At 29.0% G+C, this 18,313-nt stretch overlaps 1 protein-coding gene and 3 non-coding genes across 4 annotated transcripts in view; 3 read left to right on the forward strand and 1 right to left on the reverse strand.

The window, feature by feature from the left end:
- LOC136986219 (nicotinamide N-methyltransferase-like) overlaps nucleotides 1–18,313 on the forward strand; it is a 257,802-nt gene that overhangs the window by 175,030 nt on the left and 64,459 nt on the right. The gene's annotated exons all lie outside the window — the stretch shown is intronic.
- On the forward strand, nucleotides 11,432–11,505 carry TRNAT-AGU (transfer RNA threonine (anticodon AGU)). Its single transcript has one exon. It is a non-coding gene; the product is annotated as a tRNA-Thr (tRNA).
- TRNAT-UGU (transfer RNA threonine (anticodon UGU)) lies at nucleotides 14,917–14,989 on the forward strand. The gene has a single exon. It is a non-coding gene; the product is annotated as a tRNA-Thr (tRNA).
- On the reverse strand, nucleotides 17,138–17,211 carry TRNAT-AGU (transfer RNA threonine (anticodon AGU)). Its single transcript has one exon. It is a non-coding gene; the product is annotated as a tRNA-Thr (tRNA).

Here is an 18,313-nt window from a genome sequence, read left to right on the forward strand (position 1 = left end):
AATTAAATATTACTTCGATCCACTAACATAATCACAAAAACAAATAAAAATAATATCAAAGTTTAATTTTATTTTGTTTAAAAAATTAAATATTATTTTGTATTATTTTAAAAAATAATATACAGTAACCGTTTAGATGAGACAATAATTCATTGTCTCTTGTTATGCGAAAATTTATCATGAAATATTTCAAAATATTTGCAATAAATACGGTTTTATTTTCTTTAAAACTCATTTTTATCGCAGCTTTTTAGATTTATTAGATATTTATCGGTAATAAACAAGCATTTATAATATAAACATTATATAAGTTTAAGTATTTTAGTATCAATTTTTCAATCGTAAATAAAATTTCTTAAATATCTGTTCTTTCGAGGAATAAAAGCTTCAAAACACGAATTAAATTATCACAATATTTTATATATTTTACCAATTTTCCTACGTAAAATCGAGTGAATTTATCAAGTTCTTATCATTCTTACGACATTTCCCAGTCGTTTATATTCATGAAACAAAAATACGATGTTGAAAGCGACGAAAGAAACGCATTTATCGTCAAAAAATATACTTTTTCCTATTTTTTTATATTTCAAATTTAATCAAAATATCGAATTTTCCCAGAAAAATTACAACTTTATGTCATTATTTAACGTGAACGAACACATAAATATATCTCCATTGGACTAAATGTGGGCGAAGAATATTGCAAGCTTAACTTATATTTCCAGTCACGAACCTAAAGGTTACCGGGCTATTTTTCGTCGAAACCTTCGTGATTACATTTACGATACGCCATTTAAATCGAATTCTCGCAAAGTTGTATACAAACGTTAAAAAAACAACGTCTTTAGTGTACTTCAATACACGTTTGAAATATTAAGCAGTTGCGTCACTGCAGACGTCATAACACATATCCTTCAATTTTTAATATATTATTCATTAAGTTGTAAGGTTTATATATACTTAGCCTTAATTATTAATCAATATTTATCCTTCTTTATATATGTGTGGAGCTTTTAATATTTGTGTTACCGTTGACGTCAAGACAAAAAAATACGTCACAATTTCGTCATTATAACAAAACAATTCTTAAAGTATATAATCTGATATAAAAATGTTTGACGATATTAAATAATAGAATTGCAGTCAAAATCTTTTAAACTTATTGCAGAATCCTAACAGATGCAAAGTAATAAAAATCGTGCAAACTTTCACCCTGGCTTTCTCAAAATGTAAACGTTAATAAAACTATATTTTAATTATTTATGTATATTTTGTACGTGTATATTATAAATAATTAAGTTGTACATAATTTTGAAGAGAAGTATTAAAATACTTGCATTAAATCAATTCAATCTCTACCTGTATCGATGGATTAATGTACAGTACATAGATAAGTCTGAAATAGGCCTGTATCAAGTATACAACAACAGGAAAACGTATACATTTTTAAAAATGGGGAATATTTCTTAAGTAAACATTTTTTATAGTTTTATTGGATAGATTAACAATGACAGATGGACATTTGCGAGATTACTCGTATCAATTTGATGCCAAATCCAAACACTTTGTCCTTATTGTTTGCTTTTCCTATCATCTAAATAAAAAACCTTTTATATTTTACGTAAATTCTCTTATCTTTTCACGCCTTATCAACATTTTTAACAAATCGCTTATGAATTCTCTTTGAGAATTAATTTACGAGGGCCAACAATTATTTTTATTCAAATGTTATGCATGTTATTCTATGTAAGAAATTTCACGTTTCAAAGAAAATTAAGAACTTTTAGTGGCATATTTTATAGAAACAATAAATAAATACGTTTTTAAAAAGTATAAAACACGAATTAATTTAAAAAGCACGAAACGAAAACCTATTTAATTTTTGAAGTAAAACAATAACAATTTATAATTTAAATCTTATAAATTACAAAAATGTTAACAGTAATTTCTTTCTTGTTATAAATTCTGTAAATTTTATATTTTTATTAAAGTAATTATAAATCAAAATTTAAGTTTTAATTCAGAATGTTAAAAGTAAAACACCAATTCTGTTTACATTTAAAAAGATTTATAAAAAGAATAATTTCTTCAAATGTAATTTTGATATTTGAAAAATAAAATAAATAATTATATTAGTAACTTCATGCGATAGAAAAAGTTGATTTCTCGCCAAATAAAATCATTTTAATTATCGTAATTAACGCATTAACTTATCGAACATAAAAGATATTTATCTTGCCTTCGGCACAATCGATTAATCCATGTGAAAGGGTTGTCATAGATGCTGTGTAGAGTCCAACTCGAGAAACTAACGAGCTCTTTCCATTGATTTATTTTAGCTACGTCCCACCTTCTTTAATAGCAATTTATTATCTTATAACCCGTTATTATTATTATTATTACCATATTCATAATATTAAAAAGTTAGTTTTAGTTTCTTCGTTATGATGTGGCCACGAAATTAATCGAACTAGAATATTGCAGAGTTGTATTAATATTTGCGAATTAAAGACCGAAAAATGGGAAGTTTGAATATTTTATCGTTAGACTTTACAGTGCGCAGAAACAATAGCCGTGCCGCTTTCTTTATTGTTCTTTTTACATTAACGAAAGTGTCGAACATCGATAAAAACCAATAAATTGAAGATAGAAATAGCTATTTTTAGCTTCTCAGTCCCTACTGAGCGCTAAAAATGGCAGTGAAAATTAGATTTGAAGTAACTTTGTTTCGATTTAAACTTTCCATATAATATTGAGTATTATGATGCATACTAATACCAATACGTGTCTTAATACTATATATGCATCTCACAACCTATACGGCACTATATATTAGTAATAAAACGTCATTATACGTAATTTATTTTCTTAAAATCTTTATATAATTTCCGAAGAATAAAAAATTGCATTTATGAAAATTAAAAAAAACAAAACTAATGTAACGTGTGAATATATTAGCCACAATGAACTGATATATTCACAGCTTACACGACATTGAATAATAGTGTCTAGTCACACAAGATATATGCAATGATGTGCCAAAAATTGATTAAAAACACACGGTGTAATGTTTTCAGTAGCTATTTGTTTATCGTTTATTTCACCAGCAAGAACTGCAACTAATTAATATTTATTTATTTATTTTTCACGGAAAAAGTTGACAAGCTTTATTAGCTATTGAATATTCCACAGGTAATATTAATGAATAAAGGCTACTTAAAATTTCCCATCAGTCCAAATTATAAGAAAGAACAATATGATAAAACCTTCGGGCTTTATTTAACTTATCTCTTCAAAATGTTTATGTTAGTCCGATGTTGACTTTTCTCGTATACTTAAAAGAAGATAAATAGTCCGAGAATATCCACAGACAGACAAATCAGTGTTTTTGTCTAATAGACGATAATGTCACAGAGTATGACAATTTCTCATATAACCTTTAGTGTTCCATTTAATAAATTCTCACAAGAAAAAATATTTTTGCATGCTCATATATATATTCGTTAAATGAGAGATTAAACTTTGATCAATATAAAGTGCCTGATGGTAGTATGCTTGGTGATATGCCACTTGGCAGCTCTGAGCATAGTTCGTACCACAAACGAAAATACAGCGTTAGCGTAATCTCCCAGATGTATATCTAGAGAAGTTTAGGTTATTCCTGTTGACAAAAAGCGCAAAGAATGGCGGGGAGCCGCCATTTTTTGGAAATTATGTTATACTGATAACGCGCTTTTTACTTCTCAGCACCGTTATATATTTATTATAACAGAGGGTCGATCGTATGTCGATCGGTCGAAAAGCGATCCCTTAAGATATTTACATCTTTGGACTCAGGAGACCTTGAAACGTCGAGAAAATCGAGGTTTTTTCTACATGTATGGATGTTAGTGAATGTGTGTAGGGGGCAAGATTTTGTTTACGCTGTTTGAAGCTTAATAACTCCTGTGTTATTTATCAAAAATTTCTGAAATTTTACAGGGCAGTTTGTTTATTAGGAGAATTGATGATCTTAAATTTTGATGGTTAAAGGTTGAGAGGGTGGGGAGATAATGGGGGTCGTGTGTCATATCTCGAGTTGGATGGGACTTAATGACGATTTTACTCATTATTAGCATTTAAAATTTTTTATAAAACTCATCCCTGCCCTCAAAACTAAGCTTTTTCTCGTTTTATAATAGTTAAAAATATAAAATGTTTTTAAATAAAATATGATAACAGATGGCGCCACCAAAGTTTCAAATCTTGCCGGGAAAGTTGAACAACTCATTGCTGGATTTTTTATTCATCCGAGGTTGTATTTGTTCCCGTGTCTTATTAACAGATAATTTTAATTATTTGATAGCTTGATTTGCAGTTTTTTCTGATAATTTTATTATATCTATCGTAATTTAGTTTAGTTTAATAAGTTGTGTATTTATTAGACCTTTTTGAAAAATCCAGACCAGATTGTTTTTATCGTCACCATGGTCAAAATAGATACAGTTAGCAATATTGAAGAAAGTAAACTTGTTCATAAAACGCTTATAATAATGTAAATATAAAGACAGATATTTTATTCCATTTCATTTCATTTTTCATTTGTAAAAAAAAATTTCATTTTTTAATTTAAATACAGTGGAACCTCGGTATACGACCTTAATCCGTTCCTGATGTTTGGACTTATACCGAATAGGACGTATACCAAACCAACCTTTCCCATAAGAAGTAATGTAAAAGTGATTAATCCGTTCTCATGTAAAAAAAACTCTTCTTGATATGGTATATTAATGGGGTTTGTAAAATAATTGAAACACTGTTTGAGCACATTAATAAAAGAATAAATTTTATTATAGATTTTTTAAGTTATTACAGTAATAATCGCAAATAATTGCTTCTGATACGCTGTCGCCAGCACATTGTTTTTCAGTTATCGAAAGCAAAAGCAATTTCTCAACATGATCTAATGTCTCCGATCTCTGTTTAAAAATTGATTTAACACCTTTCGCAACGTTAGCAGATTCAATAATGTCTTTATTTTTCACCATTGTCGATATCGTCGTTCTCGGAATACAGTATGCAACAGGTAAATCTCGAACACCCATGCCACCTTCATATTTCTCAACAATCCCTTTTTTCAGTTCCATTGTGATTCTAGTCATTTTTTTTAGTTTTCTGTTGCTTTTCATTTGCCTTTTTGCAATTCATGATTAATAAAATTTTACTTACAAATTAAAATCAGAAAAAATTTAACAAAGTTATAAACCGTGGGACCGCGAACGTCTAGTCTGGTCTAGTACACCGATAGTGCTACTTGTTCATAGATGGTGCGTATAATAGAATTAAGTCGTACACCGAACAAAAGTCGTATACCGAGGTACCACTGTATATATGTAGGCCTATATCGTGGTTTTTCAATAAGGAATTATTTCCTTTTATTGATTTTAACTACATTTCTCATTGGTTAATGATTGAAAAATTCTTTTTTATGGTAAATAAAAAATTTGTGGCTATATTAAATCTGTATGCTTTTTATATAGCACAGAGTTAGACTTTTGCAAATGAACTGTTTTTAATAATTTCAAATGAACAAAATGTTTAATTATTTTCTGCCCTTATTACCAAGGAACCAGAGTACTTTATCCTACAAAAAAATTTTGAAAATCCATAAAAAAGTGCCAAAAAGATTCTACAAAGCTTAGCATTACTGCCCATCAGCTACCTTATTTATTTCGTAGGTTTTCAATAATATTTTTGAAGTAGTTTGAAAACTTTACATTAATAAGATTGATTTTTATATCAATTTATTTTAAAGACTTTGGTTATTTTTATAGATTTTAAAACTTACAAACTAATTAATATTTAAAAAGCATGTATCATATATTATTCTATAAACATTAACGGATTCATATTGATATCATTTAAATTTTTCTAAGAAATATCTAATAAAAAATTCAAATTATGTCCATAGTTTTTCATTAAGAGTATTACATTTATTAAAATAAATATATATTTGAGTTTATTTATATTATTTTGGAAAATATAGCTGTGGTTACTTCTAATTCTACACATTAATTAGTAGATTAATATAAATGCATGGCAAACTCGCAGAAGGAAACTTTTTAATTAAATATATTTAAAATGAAATAACCAAATTTTCGATTTTATTGCATGCCATGTATAGAAATAATTAGCATTATTTCTACACATGGCATCCAATCATAATAATTATAATAATAATTAAATAAATTTATTCTTAATAAATTATTAACAAAGTTACTATGAATAATTTACATACATAATTAAACAATATTTAATTTCTCAAGCTTTAATTCCATTTAATACATAACTATTTTCTCTATAAGTACCATAGTAATGGATAAATCTAGAAAGTTAAATAAATATTTAATTATGTTAGTAAAATAAAAAACTTAATTAAAATTCATTATATAACATATATATATATATATATTAATATATTGTCTTTATGTGTTTAAATAGAATTACCTTTACTTGAATGACATACAGTAATAAAAATGTTTAATTCTATATTAATTTCAAAATACTATAAAAGTAATCGCACAGCATTTAAAATATATTAAAAATCTTGTTTATATAATACAGTCGAACCTTCAATAAGTTTACAAGTGACCCTCAACAACGATCACCTGTAAACAAGGCAATAATTTCATATAAACTACTTTAGTTTACTGTAAATGTTATAGTATCAATACTATAACATTTGCAGTAAATTATAACATAAAACAGTAAACAATGTTTTGGATAATATTAAAGGAATCAATTGTTATACTGAGATAAATTTGTTGGCATCAATCAAAAGGATAATTGACCTCTTTCCATGCAGCAAACGTTGTGGAGTTTCTCTTCTGACCCTCTAAAATTACACAGTGAAATGGTTATAAAATATTCTAATAATAAGAAATATATGTTAACGCTCCCATAAAATGAAATATTAGAAGTTATCGTGTATAAAAGCATCATTAAATATAATTTTTTTCATAAAATGTATATATAATATAGGCCCTATATAACAGGAAAATTGAATAGAAGAAACTTTATCGAATATAATAGCGGGTTGATTAAATTCTGGAATAAAATTAAGTGAAAATTTTATTTAAAAATTATTATTTATGTAATAAAAATATAAAATAAAATTTAAAATTTATGTAATGAAAATGTAATTTGCAAGTTTTAAAACTTTATTAATTGAAGTAAATGGCTTTAAAATAGTTTGTTAAAAGACACAGTATAGTGTCTTTTTGAATTAATTCAATACAAATTACTTTACTTTGCTAGAAAATTGCTTATTAAATCTAATAATAACTACATTAGATGCATAATTTTATTATTAAATTTCATCCAAACTAATATACACTATTTTAAATCATGTGATAATTAAGCTATGATATAAATAAATAACTAATAAACGTGAGGGTTATTTATAAAATAATATTAAGAATAATTTAATTAATTTTTAGCCATTTAACAAATTCTTTTATTAGCGATTTCCACCGTTTGTTTGTCATTTATATTTCTTCGTGTATCAGTTTGTTTGTCTGCCTCTTCCGAATATCTTGAAAACTGCAAGATGATTATAAAAAAATTGATAAAAATACACTTTTGAAATAGAGGGGGTCCATAAAGTCCGTGCGCAATTTAAAAAATTTATAACTTTATTAGTATTTTTGATAGAAAAAATCTGTAAAAAGTATTAGAAAGCGTGGTTAATGTTACCTACCTATTGTTCCAAAATGGCGACTCGTCTCTGATTCCAGCAAACAGAAGAAAGGAAACAGTGGAGACGCACGTTCTAACCTAACCTAACTTATTCTAATAATTTGGTTGGTAACAATTATGGTAATTTAAAACAATAGGTTAGTATAGGTTAGAACGTGCATCCCCACTGTTTCCTTTCTTCTATTTGCTGGAATCAGAGACGATCCGCCATTTTGGAACCATAGGTAACATTAACCGAAAGCGTAATGTGCAGTATCTAGTTTTAAGTAAAATTATTTAGTAACTCTTCAACACAATAATTTAACAATTTTTCGAAACTTTAAAAATACTTCTTTTTCAGAATTACGTGTGACCCATTGCTTCAACTGAATAAAAAGTAAACTGTGGCTGAACTTGGCTACAATAAAACAAAAAATTACAGACTTTTTTATTTCCAATACATTCTACACAATTTCTCTACCAGAAATACTAATGAAGTTGTAATTTTTTTAAATTGCACGCGGACTTTATGGACAACCTGTATATACTCACTTGATAATAAATTTTATTATATAAAATTAATCATTTTTAGGTATAAAACTGCTTTTTATATTAAGATACAAATATAGTTATTGATAATAAATAATTAAAAATAGATGAATAATAAATAGACCTAAATATCATTTTGGAAATTTCATAATTTAGTCCAAATTAGCTTTTTATCAATCTATTAATAATAATAGAAAATAAGTTTAATATAATTAAAGCATTAATTTATTGATTTTACAATCTTCAGAATTTGTGAATATGTACTCAAGAATGCAAAGAAATCTTATTTTTTTATTATTATTTCGTGCCTTATATCTGTTTAAAAAAGATATTTTTCAATTAAACTCTAAAGCCAACACAGTCAATTCGAATAACAAATAAATTATTTACAATAATTTTTTCCCCTGTTCAAAATTAATATATTAAAAAAAACGTTAGGAACAGGTGATTTATCGGCACAATTTTATTTTTAATTAAGCTAAAGCTAGTAAATATATTAACTGTAACAATTAACCTAAATTTAGTTCCACTTAACGCGGTTTATTAAATCCTACTCCCACCTTTTAACTGTTATAAGTTATGAAAATCAACTTATATAAATTGTTTGACTTACTAAAATAAATACAAATTTTGAAATAACTTTAATGCGTGCCTCGAGTTATAATAACGTAAGTCGAAATATTTTCCGTAAACGTTATCGACGAAGATAGGTGGACGGGTTATCTTCTAAGAATCCATTTAAAATATAGTTTTATGTAATTCTAGTTAAAATCTCACAGGGGATGTTTATGTGATACATTGTGGAAAAACGTAACGATTTTTGTCTTCCTGTATGATGCGTGCAGAGTTCGTCTTGCATAAATCAATAACAGACAGTCGACAGAACTGCAGTCAACCACGCCTAAAAGTTCATTTCCTAACACATTTCATTACATTTTTCTTAGTGATGTGCCTACTGTCAGGGTTTTTGAGAGTCTGTATAGTGCCTAGGGTGGAGTGAGTCTTTATTTTAATAAATAAAATTAGTCTACATACTGTAGAATGTTTTTTTATTAGTAAAAAGAAGTCTTAAAGAATATTTTTATTAAAGTATTGTTAATTTGGTTAATGTTACCTATGGTTCCAAAATGGCGGCTCGTCTCTGATCCCAGCAAACAGAAGAAAGGAAACAGTGGGGACACACGTTCTAACTAACCTAACTTATTCTAATAATTTGGTTGGTAATAATTATGGTAATTTATTATAAGTAACATTAAATTTTCTTCTGGCCAGGGGAAACTCCCCAGCTTTCCCTTTCGGTGGCTCTACACTGTTAAGAAATTCCAAGTCAGTTCTAAACTTTAGTTCGAATAGCGGAGTTGTCTTAATACATTTTGAAAAGATTGTTTATTGTTTTTATATTTATCTAATTATTTGTTAATATAGATATTATTTCCGAACTTTCCGGCGTTAAAATTTTAATTATATAAAACTTAACGTTATGATTTTGTATTGCTGCACAGATTTAAGTGTTTTGTTCTTGAGTAAACTAGATCCTGTTTTATATTTCAAATTACAAAAAAGTTGATCATGCAATTATAATTATTTCATTTCGTTAATTTGAGATAAAATAAGAATTATTTCTTCAATATAAACCTACTCAGAAAGAATTTTGAATGAATTTATATAAAATTTAGATTTTAGGGGCATTCTTCTATTCAACATAATGGAAAATTTATACTTAAACATGTTAAATTTTAGTATATTTCAAGTATTCATATAAACAAAGTGACTTGTGTCATGCGTGTTTGTCTATTTAAGCGAACGAAATCCTTCAAATATGGGTGGAATTCGCAGCTTGTAGAATGTAGTCTGGTGAACGTCATTAGACCACGTTCCCGATGTGTAAAAAAGGACAATTATGAAGACACTTTTACTCTATTTTTGTTTTTTTTCTGAATTTGTATACTTCCATTATAAACGAAATAAGTTAATTTTTATTTTGACTTCTGTGTGCCTTAAATACAGATGTATTGTCTAAAGAAAAATAACTCTTATCTATATTTTAGAAAGAAATGTATCCAATTTTTCTAGTTATTATATCTGTATCCATTAATTTAATCGGAATAAATATTAATTAATATATAATCTGAATTGGATTATTCTTTTCTCGTTTTACAGAAGGTTCCGGGTTCGTAAATTGAAGATTTCCGCTCTGATTATAAAACTAGGACCTATTATCATTTTTAAAAAATTAAGAAGACAAAATTATCGTTTATGATTCTTTCGATTCTTCAGCTACGAAAGACTGCTACTGCATGTTCGGTGGTCAATCTTGAATTAAATTACCCTGCGTCAACAGGATAATTTAATTCAGGATCTATTTTGATCTTTTGAAATCGTGTTATAATGCAACCGCGTATAACAAAGTATACCTTGTATACTAGGTATTAATAATGTCTGTTTTACAATTAAATTTAAATAGGAATTCATTAAAATGTTCTACGTGTTGTCTAAATAACGTCACAATTACTACAATTTGTTTAATAATTTGTTTTTCAGATTTTTTAAATATTAACAATTATAATACGTAATTATTTTATGAGCTCAAAGCGTTAGTGGCTGACAGATGGTGCGTCATTAATTCTGCGGCATTGCCAGTAACGCAATGTCTTGGAATGAGCTGGCGCGCAATCACGCTGGAAAATCATCGAGCCGTCTGCCCACTGCCACGTTTGGGATTGGATTCGATTAGATTGATGGATAAGGCAATGCAATTCATGTGTAAACTGCCAAGATGCATTTAGGATATTAAGATCAGGATGTCGTCGATGAATATGGAACCAAGAACTTCAGATACCACATCATACGTTTAGCGTAAAACATATTGTAACTGAGGTGCATATGCTTTTAGAATCAAACTGATCCAAGATTTATTTTGATCGTTCAAATCGTGTATACAAATGATCTACAGCGATCTGATCAATCTCTATTCGTGTATACAAACATTAGGATCCATTTTTCTGTTCGGCCTTAAATTACAATATCGATAGCTCAGCTTGAGAAGTGTTTTTCAAATAATTTGGAATAGAAAAAGTAACACAATACACAACAAAAAATATACTAAAAAAAGATTTTCGGCAAGTAACAATCAAATTGGTCTAAAAGGGAATTTTAAGCGTCTGGCGCCGTGGCTTAGTTGGTTAAAGCGCCTGTCTAGTAAACAGGAGATCGCGAGTTCGAATCTCGCCGGTGCCTTTGCAAATTGCTTTTTTCTATCATTAATCATTTTTATGGAAACTTAATTCTAGTGAATTCTCGCTAATTGATTTATATTCTGCTTTTGTTTAATAGAATATAACGTTTTACATGGTATTATCTATCACACGCGGAAGGTAAATTCTCTAATGAAGTCATTTAGTGCAGTGGCATAGCGTCATTTTTCGTAAGAGCAAAGATGTAGTTTGTTTTATTAAGTTATGGCAACGCAACACTTGGGCGATGCCTTCCGGGAGATCTTTTTAACGGTAACTGGCTCTTATTCAGGCGTTACAGACGTGGAGAAAACCCGAAGAACTCCACGTGGTCAGCACATTCGGGTGAGATGCTAGCCCGAGACCGAAATCCCAGTGTTCAGGGAACGGAACCGCTTGGCCACTAGTGGGCCTCAAAGATGTAGAGGGAAGGAGGACAAGTCTTTCCTTTCCTTCTATTACCATGAAATGAGGACCGGAATTTCTCCATTCGTTGGTTGCAGGGAAGCTATAGCCAGACTAGGTGTGGCTTCCCCAAAAACAGTAGCTCCTGGAAAAAGCCTTTTAAATTTTGAGACGTTTACTAAAATTTTTTTAAAGGAAAGATACCGTATAAAATGAATTAATGACAGCAGAATTATTTATTTATACTGTACACAGAACACTAACTTTTAAGTCAAATTGTGGTAATTTGTCTAAAAATATCAAATGGGCGAGTAGAAGGATTATTCACCGTTCACTCACCGACGAATTTCGGGATGTATCGGTAGCTCCGGGTCGGAACCGTTCTAAATTCAAAACTTGAAATCTTTCATGAGGTTTTAAGAATAATGAAATTAGTTATGACTATTTTAAATTTATGAAGTTATTTGAAAAATTGTTTATACTTTTATCAGAGTTCATAAGGTATGTGAAGTATGAATGTATGAGAAGTATGTAAAAGCAATTGAGGATGTGTATGATAAACTGTAAAACTAATGATAGATATGTAACTGGAAACACGGTGGTCTTTCCTATTGTTGTTGGGGGACATCAGGGCTCTTGTCTAAGCTCGTTGTTCTTTGTTATTATGATGGATGTACTAACAGAAGGAGTACGACTGAAGGCATCACGGTCTAAACAGTATCATCAGCATACACACTAATGATTTACGTATTGAAAGAAGGGAGGAAACTGAGGAGAGATTAGAGAATTGGATGATAATACTAGAAAATAGAGTTTTGAGATTGGGTGCAATCAAAATATGTGGAATGATGATAAACGACATGTTAAGATGAGAGGTGAAAAACTGCCTAAGACAGAAGTAGTTATATATTTAGGTTCTTTCACGGATCGAGGCGCAGATAGCGAGAGGGAAGTCAGTCATAGAATATAGGCAGATTGTCAGGGTTGTTTAAGTTATAGTAACGCGACACTTGGGCGATGCCTTCCGGGAGGTCTTTGACCTCTTTATAGGCGTTACAGACGTGCAGAAAACCCGGAAAACTCCATGTGGCCAGCCCCTTCCGAGCGAGGCGAAAACCCAAGACAGAACTGCCAGTGTTCAGGGTACGAAAACCGCTTGGCCACTGATGTATCTGGTCAAGGTTGGAGAAGGATATCAAGTGTCTTATGAGATAGAAAAATTTCCACTGAAACTGAAAGAAAAGGTTTATAAGTCGGTGATAAAGCATGCTTTTATGATGGAATGGAAACATTGCCTTTAAGAAAAATGCGAATAGACTAGATGTTGTTGAGATGAAAAAAACTGAGATGATCATGCGGAGTGACACGAAGAGACGGAATCAAAAATAGTTTGATAAGACGGACTTTGGGAGTTGAGAAAGTCTCTAAGAAAATTAGAGTCAAGATTGCAGTAGTTCAAGCGTGTGGAAAGAAGTCCTTTGGATTATGTCGGAAAAAGTGTGGTGGAGATGGATCTTCCTGGGTGAACAAAAGAGATAGACCGAGATGACGATGGTTTGACAGTGTATTTGAGAATATGGTGACTCTTGGAGTTGATTGGAACTTGACAATGGGCAGATTGAAGTGAAAGAAAGCGATTTACAGCAGCATTCCACAAGAGTGGAATTAATAAGCTGAAGAGGAATACACACCCCAACAAATTTTGTATTTTGATTTGGTACTCTGGGAAGTTAGATGTAGCTATTTTTGAGTGTTTGGGGTGTTGATTCCAGAAAACGGTGCCAGTCAGTTACGGCAAACGGCACTATCAGCTATCGTTTTAGAAATACAGTATAACTCCTAATATATTTCAATTTGTCATCTATCAACATTGGCAACATTTAATTAATGGTACTTAAAATTGATAATTATAATTTCGAATCTATTGATGCTAATAATATGATAGTGAATATATGTTTTGTTTACTTGCTTTCGGCAAGAACGTTACATTCAATAATTTATACAATTTTTTATATTTTAAATTATTGTTTTTAAATTAATTAATTTAAAAACAATAATTTAAAATATAAAAAATTGTACAAATTATTAAGTGAAGGTACAGTACGTACCAATTCATAACCTATGTTCTGTTGTAATTTTTGCGGTTCCATTCATTTGTGTTATTCATTGTTGATATATTCATTTAATAAAATGAATTCAAAAATTAGTTTGCTTTTAAATTATTTTTTCAATACATTTTATATTTTCAGATCATCCAAGATATATTCTCTACTTTATTGAACATTGCTCCATTATTTTAAATTTCCTAAACTGACCATTCCATTCTATACAATTTTTCATAACGTTCATCTCAGGAGAATCTTAAGAAAAATTTATTTATATATTCATTATTTTTCAATATAAAAATATCGAACGAATTATAACTTTTTTTTCGTTGAGTCTGTACGTTATTTTAAATACAGAGTATGTAGAATTTTTGTATACGAAAGAACATTTCTAATAACGAATTCGTCGGTTACTTTTTAAATATAAATCATTATTAAGTGTTGATAAACACGAAATGATTTTGATATTTGACTTAAAACAAACTCAATATCTTAATAATGTGTATAAAATGTGCATTTAATAAAGCTAGAATACTTTTACAGTTCGTCCATTGAGAATTTTTTGTAAATTTTTTATATTCATAAAAAATGTTCATTTTGAGTAGGCCTAAAAATCAAAATTGTATCTTTTAGGATTTTTTTTTTTTTTTGTTTTTATTTAGAAACTCCAATGTTTTACATAATTTTAAATTAAAAAATCTCGGTAAGATTATTTCTATGACTAAATTCCTTCATGAGTTTTCATCAAGACGATGTACAAAATCTTGAAATTCTCGTTTTAAACAGAAACAGTTTATTTTTGTATACTATCCGTACCTATTTCTGTCCTAATTACGTCAATCTATTGTATATTATATATTTATTCTTAAGAATTAGCATCATTACCATGTGTGAAGTAAAGACGTGGTACCGTAGCTTAGTGGTTAAAGCGCCTGTCTTGTAAACAGGAGAGCGCGAGTTCGAATCTCGTCGGTACCTATTTATTTTTATCATTTCTAATACTATTTATTTCATAAGTCATGTTCTTTCTTTCGTTACAATTAAAGCACTCATTATAGAATTTCTTCACCAATCATATCATTTGGTGCATAGTGTTTAATTAAAAAAAAAACATTGTTTTTATTTTCAAACTTTTTAGTAAATTTTAATAGTGTACTATTTTACTAAAATTTATCGAGATTAAATTAAGAAAAGTGAACAAAATGGTCCATCATCAGGAGTACAAGAGAGATAGAAAATGTTTCCATTAAAGTTTCGAAATCACTGTTGCAATTTACTCACTATATGAAAATCATAAACTTAAATAACTTCTATAACCGTTTAAATTAGAAATCCCAATCCCAAGTTTTCTGCAGATTACTGTCCTGTAGAAAATTTTATTTTAAACTGTCTCTTGGGACTAGAAGTAACTTTGAATAATATAGAAATTAAATAATTCTGAATATCGTAAATAGTTTTTAATATAAATATTTAAATATTAAATTAATATTAATCTACCGTATTTTCCGGCGTATAAGACGACTTTTTAACCCAGGAAAATCTTCTCAAAAGTCGGAGGTCGTCTTATACGCCCAGTCGTCTTATACATCGAAAAATGCGGTAACAGTATTTCAAGTTAATAAAATATAAATGAATCTGAATTATAGAGTAAAAAATAACTTTTAAGCAAATATTAAGCAAAAAATAAAACTGTGACACCACCTGTTATCAGATTTTGATTTAAACGAATAAAGTCTTTATTAAGACCTACCCCTTTCAAGATACTTGACCCTCTCGATCTTTTATAGAAGAGTTTTAAAGAATAATACAGGTAAAAATCTTGTGGGTACGCTACTGCTAACGAGAAAAGCTTAAGTTTAAAATTTGAGGTTTCTAAACCCAACAATTTTTTCTCTACGAGCGTCTGCTGTGCTGGGTGAAGAAAAGAAGAAAATACAGGTATTTTTTGGCGATTTTTCACTTTTCAATTGCTTATATTTCTGCAACCGCTTTATAGAAAATCTTGAAATTTTGCATACTACTTTAGAAAACAATTTTCTTTCGAACAAATTATTCAGAATTACTTCGGGTGTTTGGAGGCTGAGAAATCGATCCCCGAAAATCGGAAACTGATTCCTGTATATTCAGTCAGTGATATTTTTATTTGGTGAGACATTTATAGAGAACGTTTATAAACTATGAATACTGGTAGATTCTCGTGAGTTAGCGCCTTGTCTATGGCCACGGGGAGTTTTCTGAGTTTTCTTATGTCTAACACCTAAAGAGGATTAGTTTTCCATAGAAAGTCTTCTCGAAAAACATTCCCTTAGTAGATCGTCCGTATCGCGTTGCCTTATACCATTAGTCTTACAACCCTGAAATCCCCTTAAAATAAAGAAAAATGCATTTAAGAATGAATAAGTATGAATTATTTTACTATTAATAATTGAAAGGTTAGATAATTAATAAATTAAAATCTATAAATTGAATTTTATGTTTAATTTTAATTTTCAGTTATGAAGATGGTCGCAATTTCATAAAATTCAGTTTGTCTTTAAAACATCGTAATTATGGTAATCTGACATTGATCTTGTGCAATCACAATCTTTCCTAGCAAATAAAATGTATGTAACTTTCAGTTAATTCTCTCGGTTTTAACTATTTTATGAATACTTTTATCGAGTAAATCGAAGGAATTTTATGGAATAATTAATTTAAACGATAAAAAAGATACATTTCGATTACCAAGAAGACTAACAAATAACAGTGTATGGAACAATCCTTCAACCTTACGCATTCAAAAGCAGTATATAAAAAAATGGTCAGTCCTTCTGAAATTTCTATATGTTTGCCTGAATATTCCTATTTATCCAAATACAGGAAAAGAATTATTTATTTAACTGTATATAAATATTTTTCAGCAGTAGCTATGTAATCGATGTGACAGCAGCTAATGAAATCTCCATTATTGACCGATGTGGGAAGACTTTACCTTATGAACCGTTATTCGTAATATAAAGTTCTAAAGATGTAAAATATCGGTCGTTTAGTATTTAAAAAACCTGAATCAAGTCGCTTTGCTTTAACATTATAGAAATTAGATCGAAGCGAAAATGACGTACTCGATAAGAAAAATAAATTTTGTTTAGGCACCGGTGAGATTCGAACTCACGATCTCCTGTTTACTAGACAGGCGCTTTAACCAACTAAGCCACGGCGCCAACCGATGATTCTCTCTGTTAAATCGATTTTCTTTTATCTTGTTGAAAATTGGGCTTTGCATAGTACTCCTTCTGTGTTATATCAATCCAGCTATTTCGAATTTATTCGAAGAGTAATTGATAATACTAAGTTATAGGCATTACAACTATTTAGGAGCTCGATAAGAATTAGTACCTAATTGTTTCATATTAGCTAAATAAAATAAATCTACTTAAATATATTAAGCTCTATAATGGTCTGTAGGCTATAAGACATCTGTGGATATTTTATTTTATTCTAAGAAAAATACGTGTATCCAATGATAAATACAATAAATTTTTTCTTTAGTCGAATATGTGAATAAACAAATTTTGTTATCCAAATATCGCAATTTTAATTCGTTAAATTCATGTTGTTGGATCTTGCCAAAGTTCAATTATTGGTAATTTATTCATTAAATCAGGGTTTAAAATGAAAGAACGCGATTATACAATTTTGATATAAAACATTTAAGCGCCAGGAATTATAATATATTTGTAATGAATTACGACAATAAATGGATAAATTTCTTCACAGAATCCAACTAAAAATAGAGTAGAAAGCTTATGAGGAAATTGCAATATGTTGTAAACAGGAAATCAGGCTTTGGCTTCTTAAGGCATTGTCTTTAATTCGATTCTGTCTTGAAACCATTTTTATATTTATACAGTATAAGACTTAAAACTAGAAATTTTTTCATCAAGCATGATTGGATTAATTTCTGTGAGAAGGTAGAGACTGAAGAATTGAGAAGAATAGAAATTTGAAGATATTCAAGAACAGTAGCTAATATTTCTATAAATGAAGTAGTCTGTCTGTCAGAACATAAATGATGCGCCATAATACAATTTAAATGACAGTTTTGTTAGATCGTCACTTCCGATTGAATAATAGCACGTCACGTGGTAACTATAGAACTTAAAAAAAAATTATTGTAGAAGCGACACAATGTGGCTAATTTTTAAAATTTAATAAAGTAAATTTAAACTTATGCCATTTGCCAAATTATTTAAAAGTGCAACTTAAGGTAAATGACGTCACTGAGATGAAATCTAAAACCCTATTTTTATAGCTAATAGCTAA

This window comes from Centruroides vittatus, unplaced genomic scaffold (genome assembly GCF_030686945.1).
Source record: "Centruroides vittatus isolate TY-2023 unplaced genomic scaffold, ASM3068694v2 scaffold_1015, whole genome shotgun sequence".
In the NCBI taxonomy this organism is placed as follows: Eukaryota; Metazoa; Arthropoda; class Arachnida; order Scorpiones; family Buthidae; genus Centruroides; species Centruroides vittatus.